Below are 14,815 nucleotides of genomic sequence, written 5' to 3'. Positions count from 1 at the left end.
GATAGAGCACCTCATCTGGCTCCCTGCTCAGCGGGGAGTCTGCTTCTCCCTCTGCCCCTTAGACCCCGCCCCTCAGGCCCCTCTCCCCCCACTGGTGCTCGCTCACTCTCTCACGCACATGCACGCAAAAATAAATAAAATCTTTTTAAAAATTTAAAAATTAACAGCTTTACAATACTGCATACTGGTATGCCAATATATTGTTCATTTTTGTTGCTGAGCACTACACCATTGTATAAATAAACCACAATTTATTTACTTACCGTTGATAATTTCTGCGTTATCTGGGTTTCCAATTTTTAGCTATTACAAATAGAGCTGGTATAAACATTCATGTACAAGTCCTGATATGGACATTTGGATTCGTTTCAGAGCTGAAATGGCTGTGTCATTATGATAAATATATGTTTAATTAAAAAAAATCAAACTGTTTAAAAGCGGTTTCACCATCTTACATTCCTATCAGTAATATATGAACTCCCGTTGCTCCACATCCTCACTAGCATTTGATTTCAAATGCTCAGCCATGCTAAATGTGTAGTGGTACCTTAAGGTTTTCATTTGCATTTCCCGAATAACTAATGTTGAACATCTTTGCCAACCCCATATCTTCTTTAGCAAAGAGTCTATTCACATCTCTTCCCCATTTTTATTTTTATTTATTTTTAAAGATTTTATTTATTTATTTGACAGAGATAGAGACAGCCAGCGAGAGAGGGAACACAAGCAGGGGGAGTAGGAGAGGAAGAAGCAGGCTCATAGCGGAGCCTGATGTGGGGCTCGATCCCATAATGCCGGGATCACGCCCTGAGCCGAAGGCAGACGCTCAACCGCTCTGCCACCCAGGCGCCCCCCCATTTTTATTTTTTTAAAAGATTTTTATTTATTTATTTGACAGAGAGAGAGACAGCCAGCGAGAGAGGGAACACAAGCAGAGGGAGTGGGAAAGGAAGAAGCAGGCTCCCAGCAGAGCCGGGAGCCCGATGCGGGGCTCGATCCCAGGACTCTGGGATCACGCCCTGAGCCAAAGGCCAGATGCTTAACGACTGAGCCACTCAGGTGCCCCTCTTCCCCATTTTTAAACTGGGCTGTTTCTTTTTGTTGAATTATAAGCATTCTTCATATATCCCACATTCAAATATTTTCTTAAACTTATATTTTCTGCCAGTCTTTTTTTTCCCCCAGAATAAGCTCTATGCCCAACATGCGGCTTGCACTCATGACTCTTGAGATCAAGAGTCACATGCTCCACCAACTGAGCCAGCCAGCCACCCCTACTCTTTTTTTTAATTTTTTTATTTTATTTTTTTAAAGATTTTATTTATTTTTTTTAAAGATTTTATTTATTTATTTGACAGAGATAGAGACAGCCAGCGAGAGAGGAAACACAAGCAGGGGGAGTGGGAGAGGAAGAAGCAGGCTTCCAGCAGAGGAGCCTGATGTGGGGCTCGATCCCATAACGCCGGGATCACGCCCCAAGCCCAAGGCAGATGCCCAACCACTGTGCCACCCAGACGCCCCCCTACTCTGTTTTTAAAAGAGAAATTTTATTTTGATGAACTCAAACATCAATTTTTTTCTTTTATACTTTGTGCTTTTTGTTTAACTTACGAAACCTTTCTCTAATCTATGATCAGAATGATTTTCTCAGAAGTTTTCTTCTAGAATTTAATTTTAGCCCTTAAAGTCCATGATTGATCTGAGTTAATTTTTTTTTTAATTTTATTTATTTGAGAGCAAGTGAGTGAAAGAGAGCATGAGAGGGGGGTAGGGTCAGAGGGAGAAGCAGACTCCCCACTGAGCGGGGAGCCTGATGTGCGACTTGATCCTGAGATCCTGGGACTGAGTCGCTTACCTAACTGAGTGACTCAGGTGCCTCATCTGAGTTAATGATGATGTGAAGTAAGGTTGGAGGTTTGTTTTTTTTTTAATTTTTTATTTCTTTAAAGATTTTATTTATTTATTTGACAGAGATAGAGACAGCCAGCGAGAGAGGGAACACAAGCAGGGGGAGTGGGAGAGGAAGAAGCAGGCTCATAGCGGAGGAGCCTGATGTGGGGCTCGATCCCATAACGCCGGGATCACGCCCTGAGCCGAAGGCAGACGCTTAACCGCTGTGCCACCCAGGCGCCCCTGTTGTTTTTTTTTTTTTTTAACGTGGTGAAGGAGAGCAGAATTTGCCACCCTACATATGCTACTTTGGCATAGGACTATTTTGAGCAGAAGGAAATTAAGAAGCAGATCAAAGAAAAGCTCTCTGCCCTCCATTTGCCTAAAAGCAGGACATAAATTTACTTAGGTGTCCTCCTCCTCCCCTCACCAGTGAGGACAAAAGTTAATCACAGGAGATAAAACTTATCAGTCTGGAGATGGCACCAGAGACTCTACATAAAACTTTACTAGCTAGTCTTTATCTACCATTAGTTTCACATAGATTTGTCTTCCCACACTTTGCCACCCCTAGACACTCAAGGTCCTTTTCCTTTGTCTTAAAACTTCTCTAAAAATTTGTTAGGATGCTAGCTATATAACCTAACTTTTTTAAAAAAGATTTTATTTATTCATTTGAGAGACAGAGAGAGACAGAGCACAAGCAGGGGGAGAGGCAGAGGGAGAAGCAAACCAACCCCCCCCCCCCCCCGGTGAGCTGGGAGCCCAACATGGGGATCCATCCCAGGATCTGAAGCTCATGACTTGAGCCGAAGGCAGATGCTCAGCCATCTGAGCCACCCAGGGGCCCTATATAACCTAACTTCTAACCGAACCTTTGAGTTACTCATCCAGGCGTTTCATATATATATGTATATATATGTATATATGTATATACGTGTGTGTGTGTGTGTGTGTGTATATATATATATATATATGAAATATATAGGTCAATTAACTTGTTTTTCTCTTGTTAATCTGTCTTGTTACAGAGACCCAGCTAGTAACCGAGAAGAATAGAATGAAAAAAGATTTTTCTTCCCTTATGATGTTTATCTGATTAAGGACCACTTATTAAAAAGTTTTCCTTTCCCCAATGAAATGCCTTGTCAACTTTGAATAATCAACTGACCATACACACATGGATCTATTTCTGAACTTCTATTCCTTTCCATTTATCTATATGTTTATTTTCACACCACACCATCTTAATTACCAAACCGTTCGCTCCCTCTCCCTCTGCCCCTTCCACTCATTCATACTTGCGTGCTCTCACTCTCTCAAATAAATAAGTCTTAAAAAAAAAAAAAAGGGAAATCAGGTAATGTAAGTCCTGCAATTTTGATTTTTCAAATTTGCTTTGTCTATTCTAGACCCTTGTGTTTCCAGATAAATTTTACTTAGTGTGTGGATTGACTGGGATCATGTTGAATATATAGATCTGGGAGGAACTGCAATCTTCCAATTCATAAAGCAATGTCTTGTAGTTTTCAGTATATAGCTAGTGCATGTATCTTGTCAAATTTAACCCTAAGAATTTGTTTTTGGTATTGGTAAATGACGTACTTACTCAACCTCAATTTGAGATTGCTCTTCCTAGTATATAAACATACAAATGATTTTTATATACCGACTTTATACCCTGCAACCTTCCTAAACTTAAATAATCTAGTTCTGCAGATTCCTTGTTTTCCTACACACATGAATCTGTCCTCTGTAATGGTTTTACTTTTTCCCTTTTTCAAACTTATGCCTTTTATTGCTCCTCTTCCCCTCTTAGCTTACTGCACTGTGAGAATCCTCAATACAGTGTTGAAAAGAAGTGGTGAAAGCAAGCATTCATGCCTTGTTCTTGTTCTTAGGGGCAAAGAATTTTTTCTTCATTACATACAGTATTTGCTGTTGGCTTTTCAAAGATGCCCTCTATCAGACTGAAGAAATTCCCTTCTAGAGATGCCTGGCTGGCTCAGCGGTAGAGCATGCAACTCTTGATCTCACTGCTATACGTTCAAGCACCACATTGGGTGTAGAGATTAGTAAAAATACAGTCTTTAAAAGAAAAAAAAAAAAGAAAAAAGGAAGTTCCCTTCTAATTTGATGGAAGCTGAATTTTCCCAAATACTTTTCTGCTTCTCTTGAGATACCATGTTACTTTCTTTTCTAGTCTGTTAATATGTGTGAATTACATTGTTTGAATTTTGAATGCTAAACCAACCTTGAACTGTTGAGATAAACCCTGCTTGGTCATGATGTATTGTCTTTTATAGAAATTACCGATCTCAATTCACTAAAATTTTGTTAAAGATTTTTACATCTATGTTCATATTGAATATTAGCATGTCATTTTATTATGTCTTTGGTTTTGGTATCAGGATAAGGCTGGGTCCATAAAATGAGTTGGGAAGTATTCCCTCCTCTTCTAAGTTCTTCAAAAGTTTATGCAGAAACGGTACATTAATTCTTCCTTAAATTGTTGGTAGACTTCAGCAGTGAAGGTATCTGAGCCTGGAGTTTCCTCTGTGGGAAAGTTTTAAACTACAATTCAATTTCTCTAATAGATATAGACCTAGTCTGGTTATGTTTCTTTTTGATTGAACTTTATCAGTTTGTATCTCTCAAGGGGCTTGTGCATTTAATGTAAATTGTCAAATTTACTGGCACAAATGGTTTGTGGTACTTATCCTTATAATGGCTGTAGAATCACCACTCGTGTCCTATTTTTCATTCCTGATACTGGTAATGTGTTCTCTCTTCCTTGTCTAAGCCTGGCTAAAAGTTCATCAATTTTGTTAATCATTTTAAAGAACCAGCTTTGGGGGGCACCTAGTTGGCTCAGTCGGTAAAGCATGAGACTCTCATGGGGGGGTCGTGAGTTCAAGCCCCATGTTGGGTGTAAAGCTTAAGGAGAAAAGGAGGGAGAGAGAGAAAGAAGAAGAGAGAGAAAGAAAGAAATCAGCTTTTGGTTTCACTGATAACATCTACTATTTTCTGCTTTTTATTTTTATTATTATTATTTTTTAAGATTTTATTTATTCATTTGACAGAGAGAGAGAGAGCCAGCAAGAGAGGGAACACAAGCAGGGGGAGTGGGAGAGGAAGAAGCAGGCTCCCAGCGGAAGAGCCCGATGTGGGGCTCAATCCCAGAACTCCAGAATCAGCTCCAGGATCACGCCCTGAGCTGAAGGCAGACGCTCAATGACTGAGCCACCCACGCGCCCCTATTTTTCTGCTTTTTAATTTAATGATTTTTGCTCTAATCTTCACAGCTTCATTTCCTCTGCTTATGTGGAGTTAAGTTTCCTTTTCTTTTTCTCATTTCTTAAAGTGGAAGGTGAGGTCAATAATTTGAAATCTTTCTACTTTTAATATATGCATTTTACATTATAAATTTCCTTTTAAGTACTGCATTAACTGTATCCCACAAATTCTGCTTATGTCATGTTCTCATTTTTATTCTCTAAAAAAATTTTCTAATTTTCTAAAATTGTCTTATTCTTTGACCAATGTCTAATACAGATTATAGATTATGTTTAATTTCCAAATATTTAGGAGTTTTCAAATATTTTTCTGTTACTGATTTCTAATGTAATCCCTTTATGATAAAAGAACCTACTTTGTAAAATTTAAATTTATTGAAATTTATGGCCCAGAATATGGTCTATGTTGGTTCATATTCTGTGAACACTAGCAATAAGAATACTATCATATCATTGCTGGGTTGAGTGGTCAGCAAATGTCAACGAGGTCAAGTTATTTACTGATGTTTTGTCTAACTGTTCAATCTAATGTTGAGAAAATACTGTTGAGATCTCCAACTATACTGATGGGTTCTCTATTTCTTTCAGTTTTATTACCTTTTGCTTCATAAATCTTGAAGTTCTGTTATTAAATGCATAAACATTTATGATTGTTAATCTTCTTAAAAAACTGACCCCATTTTCATCATGAAATCACCTTCCATATCCATGGTTAATATTCCTTGCTGTGAAATCTACTTTGTCTAATATTAATATAGTAACTACTGCTTTCTTCTGATTAGTGTTCGCATGGTATATCTTCTTCCATCCTTGTACTTTTGGTCTATCTGTGTCTTTAAATGTATTTAATGTGGGTTTCTTGTAGACAGCACCATAACTAGATCTTCCTTTTAAGTGCAATCTGACAATTTCCACCTATTAATTATAGTGTTTAGATCATTTCCATTTAATGTGATTATTTACATGGTTGGATTTAAGTCAACCATCTTGCTATTTGATTTCTACTTGTCCAATCTGTTCATCTTCCCCTTTTTTGGATGTCTTTTAGATTAAGCATTTTATGATTCAATTATCTCCTTTTATGGGCTTATTAATTATACCTCTTTGCTTTTTTTTTTTTAAGATTTTATTTATTTATTCGACAGAGATAGAGACAGCCAGCGAGAGAGGGAACACAAGCAGGGCGAGTGGGAGAGGAAGAAGCAGGCTCATAGCGGAAGAGCCTGATGTGGGGCTCGATCCCATAACACCGGGATCACATCCTGAGCCGAAGGCAGACGCTTAACCGCTGTGCCACCCAGGTGCCCCACCTCTTTGCTTTTTAAGTGTTTCTTTACGACTTAAGGTATAAATCTTTAACATATCACAGTCTATCTTCAAATAATATACCATTTTGCATACATTGTAGAACTTTAGAATGGGGCACCTGGGTGGCTCAGGTGGTTAAGCATCTGTCTTCGGCTCAGGTCATAATCTTAGGGCCCTGGAATCAAGAACCACATCAGGATCCCTGCTCAGTGGGGAGTCTGGTGCTTATCTCTCTGTCTGTCCCTCACCCTGCTCGTGCTCTCTCTCTAATAAATAAAATCTTTAAAAAAATAAAAATTAAATTAAATTTAAAAAAGAACTTTAGAATAGTATACTTCCATTTCACCTTTCCCAACCTTTTGGGCAACTGCTGTCATTTGTCTTACTTCTACGCATCTTAAAAATCCCACAATATCGTTTTATTATTTTTGTTTTAAACAGTTATCTTTTTAAGTAGCTTTTCCAAATAAAAGAACTCGTAATAGTTCCTATTTGGCTTCTTTTTTTTTTAAAGATTTATTTATTTATTTTAGAAAGGGGCAGGGCAGAGGGAGAGGGAGAGTCTTAAGCAGACTCCATGTTGAGCACTCACAACCCTGAGATCATGACCTGAGCCAATAGCAAAAGCTTAACGCTTAACCAACTGCACCACCCAGGTGCCTCTCTATATAGATTTCTGATTCTCTTCAATTTTTTAATGTAGATCTAAGTTTCCATCTGCTATAATTTTCTCCTGCCATTAACATTTCTTGTAGTTGTAGGTTGATGGTGATTAATTCTATCAGCTCTTGTATATTTTAAAAGGCTTTATTTCATCTTCATTATTTTTACTCTGATAAAATTCATACACCATATAATTCACCCATTTGAAGTCCACAATTCACTGGCTTTTAGTGTATTCAGAGTTGTGCTTCCACCACCAAAATCAATTTTAGAACATTTTCATCACCCCTAAAAGATACCCTATACCTATTATCAATAACTCCCCATTTTCTCCCAATCCTCAGTCCTAAGCAACCACAAATGTACTGTCTGACCCTAGAGATTTGCCCATTCTGCATTTTCCTCTTCAATTTTTAAAGGCATTTTCACCGCATATATGATTCTAGGTTTACAGGCTTTTTCATTTAGTGCTTTAATGTTACCACTCCAATATATTCTGGCTTGCAATGATTCTGATGAAAAGTATGCTGTGATTCTTACCTTGTGTCAGGGCTACCATAACAAAATACCACAGATGAGATGGCTTAAACAACAGAAATCTACTTTCTCACAGTCTGGAGGCTAGAAGTCCAAAATCAAAGTGTTGACAGGTTTGGTTTCTCCTGAGGCCTCTCTCCTTGGCCCACAGATGGCCACCCTCTCACTGTGTCTTCATGTGGTTTTGTCTCTATACACTCATGCCCCTGGTGTCCCTTCATGTGTTCACATTTCGTCTTCTTATAAGGACACCAGTCCTTATAATCCAATCCAGATTAGAGTCCACCTTAATGGCCTCATTTTTTAAAAAATTTTCTTTTTTTAAGTAATTTCTACATCCCACGTAGGGTTCAAACCTACAACCTCCAGATCAAGAGTTGCACGCTCTACTGACTGAGCCAGCCAGGCTCCCCCTTAACAGACTCATTTTAATTTAATCACCTCTTTAAAGACCTTTCTCCATGTACCATTACATTCTGAGATAACTGGGGGTTAGGATTTCAACATACAAATTTGGTGGGGACACAATTCAGACCATGACCCCTCTGTATATAATATAGATTCTTTTCTCTGTCTGCTTTGGGAACTTTCTCTTTTTTCACTAGTTTGAGGAAATTTGATTAAAATGAATATTGGTATAGCTCTCTTCATGACTGTTCTTTTTGGATTCTCATGGATCTAAGCAGCTCAAGGAACCTAAAACAGAAAAAGTCATGAAGAGAACTACACCAAGGCATATCACAATCAAATTGCTTAAAATCAGTGATGAAGAAAAAATCATAAATGAGCTTTTTGGATCTGTGAATTTATAGTTTTCATTAAATTTAGAAAATACTCAGCCATTATTTTTTTAAATATTTTTTTCTGTCCCCACCCCCATACTCCTGAGACTCCAATTACATGTATTCTTAAGACTGCCTGATGTTGTCCCCCTGTTCACTTATTATTCACTTATCACTGTATATTTATATTTTCAATCTTTTTCTTATATTTCGTTTTGTTTTACTTAGTTTTTTTTTTAAGTAAGCTCAATACCCAATGTGGGGCTTGAACTCACAATCCCAAGATCAAGAGCCACATGGTCTACCAACTGAGCTGGCCAGGTACCCCACTTATATTTCATTTTGGATGTTTCTTTTTTTTCTTTCTTTAAAAAAAAATTATTTATTTATTTGTCAGACAGAGAGAGAGCACAAGCAGGGGGAACAGCAGGCAGAGGAGAAGCAGGCTCCCCGCTGAGCAGGGAGCCTGATGTGGGACTTGATCCCAGATCTCAGGGCCCTGGGATCATGATCTGAGCCAAAGGCAGATGCTTAACTGACTGAACCACCTGGGTGTCCCTAGACGTTTGACCTGGGTCATTTTTATAACTTTCATGTCTCTACTTAACATACTCAATCTTTCTTTTAGTTTTTTGAACATTTGGAACAGTTGTAACTGTTACAATGTCCTTGTCTACTAATTCTAACATCTGTGTAATTTCTAGGCCTACTTCTATTGACTGGTTTTTCTCCTCAGTATAAACTGTATTCTGTGCTTCTTTTATATACCTGGTAATTTGTGATTGGATGCCAGATGTCGTCAATTTTGCATTCTTGGCTGGTGTTTTTTTTTTTTTTAGTCTTTAATTTTGAGCTTTGTTTTAGGAATTCGTGACTTAGAAGCAATTTCATCCTTCTGAGGCTTGCTTTTATGCTGTTAGGCAAATCCAAGGTAAATCCTTTAGATTAGGGCTAATTTGACCCCTTAACTGAGGCAATGCCCTTCTAAGGCCTCCATTCAATGTCCCAGGTGTTAGAAGGTGTTTTTGCTCTGGTTAGTAGAAACACACATATTTGTGGCCCTGTATTCCAGGGACTGTTCTGCCTAATGCTTTCTAGTGGTCTTTTTCTGGCCTTGCGTTAATTTCTTCACTATTCATAAACAGATTAGCACTCAACTAACAAGTCTAAGATAGTAAAATCCAATAGAACTTCCTGCAATGATGAAATTGTGGCAACTGAGCATCCAAAATGTATCAGTACAACTGAAGAACTGAATTTTAAAATAGCCACATAAGGTTAGTAGCTACTGTACTGGACAGTTCAGGTTTAGGGGAAACTTCTACAAATCTCTGGAGCTTTTTCTCTTTTGTGTCAAGCTTTCTTCTGTCAAATACTCTGCTAACAAATTCTAGCTGTCTTGTCTTCCCTGAGCTTTTACTTCTGTCTCCTCAAATGTGGGAGACTGTCAGCTCTTTTGGGTATCACTTCTCATCCAAATGGCTAGAAACCTTCATCAGATCGGGCTATCATGGGGCTCAACTTGTTTGTTTCTCTTCTCTAAGGTTTCACGGGTCTGCTGCACTACCCTTTGTCCAATGTCTAAAACAGTTTTAAAAATATATTTTGTCCAGTTATTCATTTGTTTATATTTAAGGCTGAGGCATAAGTCAACTTCTTGTTACTCCACCATATATATATATATGTTCCCTTCCACTGAGTTTTTAACTTTGAATTATTATTATTTTTATTTCTGTGGGTCTGAATCAGTTGTTTCTGCTGGTTTTTGTTTGTAGTGACTTGAGATATTATTATATTACTATTATTACCACTTATTTGTTGGCCATCTATCTTTAGGAATTCTCTGAAGCTAGAATTGAGGTATGTTCCACCAGGGATGATCTGAGTTTGCTTCTCTTAGGTACCTGGGAGCTCTATCAACTTGGATCTCCACGTTGAAAAAAAAAAAAAATCAATTTATACATTTTAAACTTTCTGATCAAAAAACAAATTTGCATGGCTCAAAAAAATTTAAATTAGTTCCCTTTCCCTTCCTCTTGGTTGAGCCCAAAGATTGAACAAGCACAGTGTGTCATGAAGGATTTAACCTTGGCCAAAGACAGGTCTGGTCTTTGCCTTCAGCTCCCTGGAAGTAAACCTAAACTGTAGAAATGCCTGTTGTTAAAAGTTTTTGTTTACTGATGGCTTTGAGCTGTGCCACAGGGTCTAACAATGTGGTTTATAGTGGGGACTATGAGTCACACAGGATCAGTGCAACTTCAGGACGGGTTGGAGGCTGAGGTCAGCTACGTTATATCTACATGATGGAGTCCCAAAAAAAACTTGACACCAAGGCTCGGGTGATCTTCTCTGGTTGGCAATACTCTATGCGTATTGTCACACTTCACTGCCAGGAAGAGTTAACACTGTCCCTGACTCCAGTAGGAGAGGACAAACAGAAGCTCAGCATTTGGAATCCTACTAGAATCTGCCTCATGCATCTCTTCTGTTGGCTGATTTTAATTTTTTTGTATCCTTTTGCTGAAATAAACCATAACTTTGAGTGTACCGGCTTTTAGTGAGTTCTGTAAGTCCTTCCAGCAAAGTACTGAACCCAAAGGTGGTCTTGCGGACCCTCAAACTCTACAATGGTGGCAGAAGTAAGGCTGGATTTAGGGACTGTTTCCTAAGTTTGCACAGTCAGTAGCACTAGGACTGAAGATTCAGGGGCGAGGCTGGGGAGGAGCAAAGAAGGCAACACAAGTGGTCAGGAGACTGATTTCACACAAAAGGACTGGGCAAATAAGTAGTCTCAAGTAGCATTCCTCTTAGCCTTCCCTCAAGAACTTTCATGCTATCTACCCCTACCTTTACACCACCAAGTAATCTAAAAAGTGTCAGAGAAATGAAACATAGCTCTACTCTTTAAGGTCTAGTTCTGAATTAAGAGCTCCAAGATAAACTCAACTCTAATGCACAGTGTCATGGGGGGCTGGAAAACGAGGTTAACAGCCCTGCAGATAACATGAAATTTTGGTTCTGAATGTCACCTAAAAGACTTTTACAGTAAACTAAGGTGAACTCAAATTTATTAAGGATGTACAACACCACCATCAGACAGTCAGGGATAGATTTTTGCTCAAGTAAACCATCCTCCCAGCATGCCAATAATAAATATGCTCTAACTTTGTTAGGCAGAAAAAATCTGGATGGTTATTTCAGAAACCAAGTATGTCTTTTTGGACATTCAATTTTTAGTCTGTGTCATTTTAGTCTCCAAAGTATAATTCCAAGCAAGACTATAAAGTCTTAGTATTCTTACCATTCTAAAATATACAAAATAGAGAATCCCTAATACTTAGGATCCCTCTTTCCCTACACTGATACCCTATTATCCAATGAGTCTGCCCTGTGCTAAGTAAAGCAGGTAGCTGCCTACCATGTGCCAAGAGCAGTAGAAACACTTCATAAAATTTCACAGAAAGGAAGATAATTGGGAGACCTGGATGGCTCAGTCAGTTAAGCATTTGCCTTCGGCTCAGGTCATGATCCCAGGGCACTGGGATCAAGCCCCGTGTCAGGCTCCCTGCTCAGTGGAGAGCCTGCTTCTCCCTCTCCGCTCCCCCACCCCCGTTCATGTGCACTCTCTCTCTATCTCAAATAAATAAATAAAATCTTAAAAAAAAAAAAAAAAAAAGGAAAGGAAGATAATTGCTCCGGCCCTTACAATTTAAATGAGGAATTTAAAGATATATATGTGAAATTAAAAACCAACAGAAATCCAAAATAATGAGAAAAACAAGTCCATTTATCTCTGATTTTCCTCTAAGATTAGACCTCCTTGAATGCAGGAACTGTGCTTTAAATCATCAGCAACCTGAAAATAGAAGGCTCAGGGTGCCTGGGTGGCTGAGGCCAGTTAAGTGCCCGACTCTTGATTTCAGCTCGGGTCATGATCTCAGGGTCATGAAATCAAGCCCCACAAGAGGCTCCACGCTCAGGGTGGAGTCAGCTTGAGATTCTTTCTCCTTTCCCTCTCCCTCTGCCCCTCCAAGCTCTTGCACACATGCAGGCGCGTGAGCGCGCTCTCTCTCCCTCAAATAAATAAATAAATAGAAAACAGAAGGCTCAAAAATTAAGAGTACAAATTAATAAGAGTTGGGTAGCTTGAATCATGGACAGTTTCCTAACAATGTTAATTTTGCACTGGATTTTTCAAGGAAGGTGGAAATGTACTGGCAAAGAGAGTTGAGGATAACTTGAAGGAAAGCAAAACCATAAGGGAAAGATAGTATATTTAGTCTAGTTAAACTTGGCTGACTCAGTCCAAAGAAATGAGTTTAATGAACTATCAGGAGAATAGTCAGTGAGTGGGGCTGTCCTAAGGGCCTGCTGGGAAATGTGGGATTCATGCAACTGAGAGCCACTATCACAGGGAAGTGAAATGATAATAATGATAATAACTGGAATCACTGAGCAGTGAGAGGCCAGTTTCTCAGCCAGCAGCGCTGACCAAAAGTAGCAACAGAAGCCAAAAACCCTGTTCTGGTTCAGAATATAAAAGTATTTCACGGGCCCCTGGCTGGCTCATTCAGTTGAGCATCGGATTTTTGGCTCAGGTCATGACCTCAGGGTCATGGATCAAGCCCTGAGTCAAGCTCCCTGCCCAGTGCAGAGTCTGCTTGAGATTCTCTCCCTCTCCCTCCCCCTCCCCTGCTGCTCCTCCCCCTCCTCATGCTCTCTCTAAAATAAATACATAAAATCTTTTTTAAAAAAAGGTATTTCATCATTGCTGCAAGAATAGGACTCAAATCTATGCCATGACTTTTTTTTTCCTTAAGGTACAAGCACTCAGAGATGGCCAACAGGGTTAGTGGGGACAAAGTTTTTCCTTCCCCAGTGCCCAAATGATTGATAGCCACCCCCTTTCTACCTACATGATGTGGAAAGGGAAAATATATATTTTTTTAATGTGAAAAAAAAATTTTTTTTAAGATTTATCTATTTCAGAGAGAAAGAGAGGGCATGCATGAGAGCAGGGGGAGGGGTAGAGGGAGAGGGAAAGAGAGAATCCCAAGCAGACTCAACGCTCAGCACGGAGCCCGACCTGGGGCTCAATCCCACACCCCAGGATCACAATCTGAGCCAAAAAACCAGTCGGGCACTCAACCAATTGAGCCACCCAGGTGCCCCAGGGAAAATATTTTTAAAAGTAAGCAATACACAAGTAGTGTGTCCTCATCTATCAAAGAGAAAAAAAGCAACAATGTCAAGGAAAATATTTTCATGAAAGATAGGACGCAAGGAAAAAAACACAGGATGAAGACAAAAGAGAAACATCAGTTCCGATGCACTAGAAAACAGAAAAGAGAAGAAATATCATTCAAAATAATTGCCTCGCTTTTAGATTTTGCCATCCTTCTTCCAAGCCTACAGTTTGTAAGAAGGTGAGAGAACAGCCAACGAGAAGAAATATTCCCAAACAAAATAAACAAACGCCCCATATCCCAAGACCAGAGATTTTTAGTGCCCCCAAGTATCTGGATTATATTTATAATGAAACTGAATCTTGATTTAATGCTGTGCGTTTCATAGGTTTCTTCCCTCCTCTCTCCTAAAAATGCAACGATCACCATAAAAACATAAAATAAATATTATCACAAAAGCCAGCATAACACAATCTGTCTGAACAGAGTCTAAGGGAAGAACAGGGGACAGGTTCCATCTCTCCCACTGCTGCCAAAACAAAATAACAATAACCAAAAGTCCGAACGCTCTTACAGGAGACCACAGACTATGGCCTGTTCCCTGCCTTGCAGCCTTCCCAGAATGGACCAGTGGGATTTAACATGAACCAAATCTGTCAACCAAGCTGAAGACAGACACGTGAGTTCTAATGAGCAGTGCTGAAAAACATACTGCTCCATTCAGCTCCAAACAATGATAAATAATTCAGGAAAAGAACTGCTGCATACAGAGCATAGCAGCAGAATTTAAAAATAGACCACAGGCTACAGAACCTAGGTAGGGGAATCAGGAGTCAGAGAAAATGAATTTATGTCAACAAATTCCCAAGCCGTTGCAGTACAGGATGCTGCTGAAACTGTCACTCAAAATGGATGCCAGAAATCTCGCATGCTTTTTAAAAAAAAACAAGTATTTTTCAGGAACTTGACAAATTTGATAATGAGAACTAATAAGCAATAGCACTATTTGGCAATAGTATATCACAGAAAAAGCAGATCAAAATGACATAGGGAAGACATGTTCTTAAGAAAAAATTATAAGGAAGTTAGGGGCGCCTGGGTGGCTCAGTTAAGTGTATGACTCTCAGTTTTGGCTCAGGTCATGATCTCAGGG

The 14,815-nt window shown here is 39.1% G+C and overlaps 1 protein-coding gene across 24 annotated transcripts in view; it reads right to left on the bottom strand.

Annotated features, from left to right (window-relative positions):
- The window catches only part of R3HDM2 (R3H domain containing 2), a 155,324-nt gene that overhangs the window by 78,682 nt on the left and 61,827 nt on the right, over positions 1–14,815 (bottom strand). The window lies entirely within an intron of this gene.

Source organism: Ursus americanus, chromosome 17 (genome assembly GCF_024610735.1).
Source record: "Ursus americanus isolate L20-20 chromosome 17, mUrsAme1.1.p, whole genome shotgun sequence".
NCBI classification, from domain to species: Eukaryota; Metazoa; Chordata; class Mammalia; order Carnivora; family Ursidae; genus Ursus; species Ursus americanus.
This window is presented reverse-complemented; position numbering and strand designations above follow the sequence as displayed.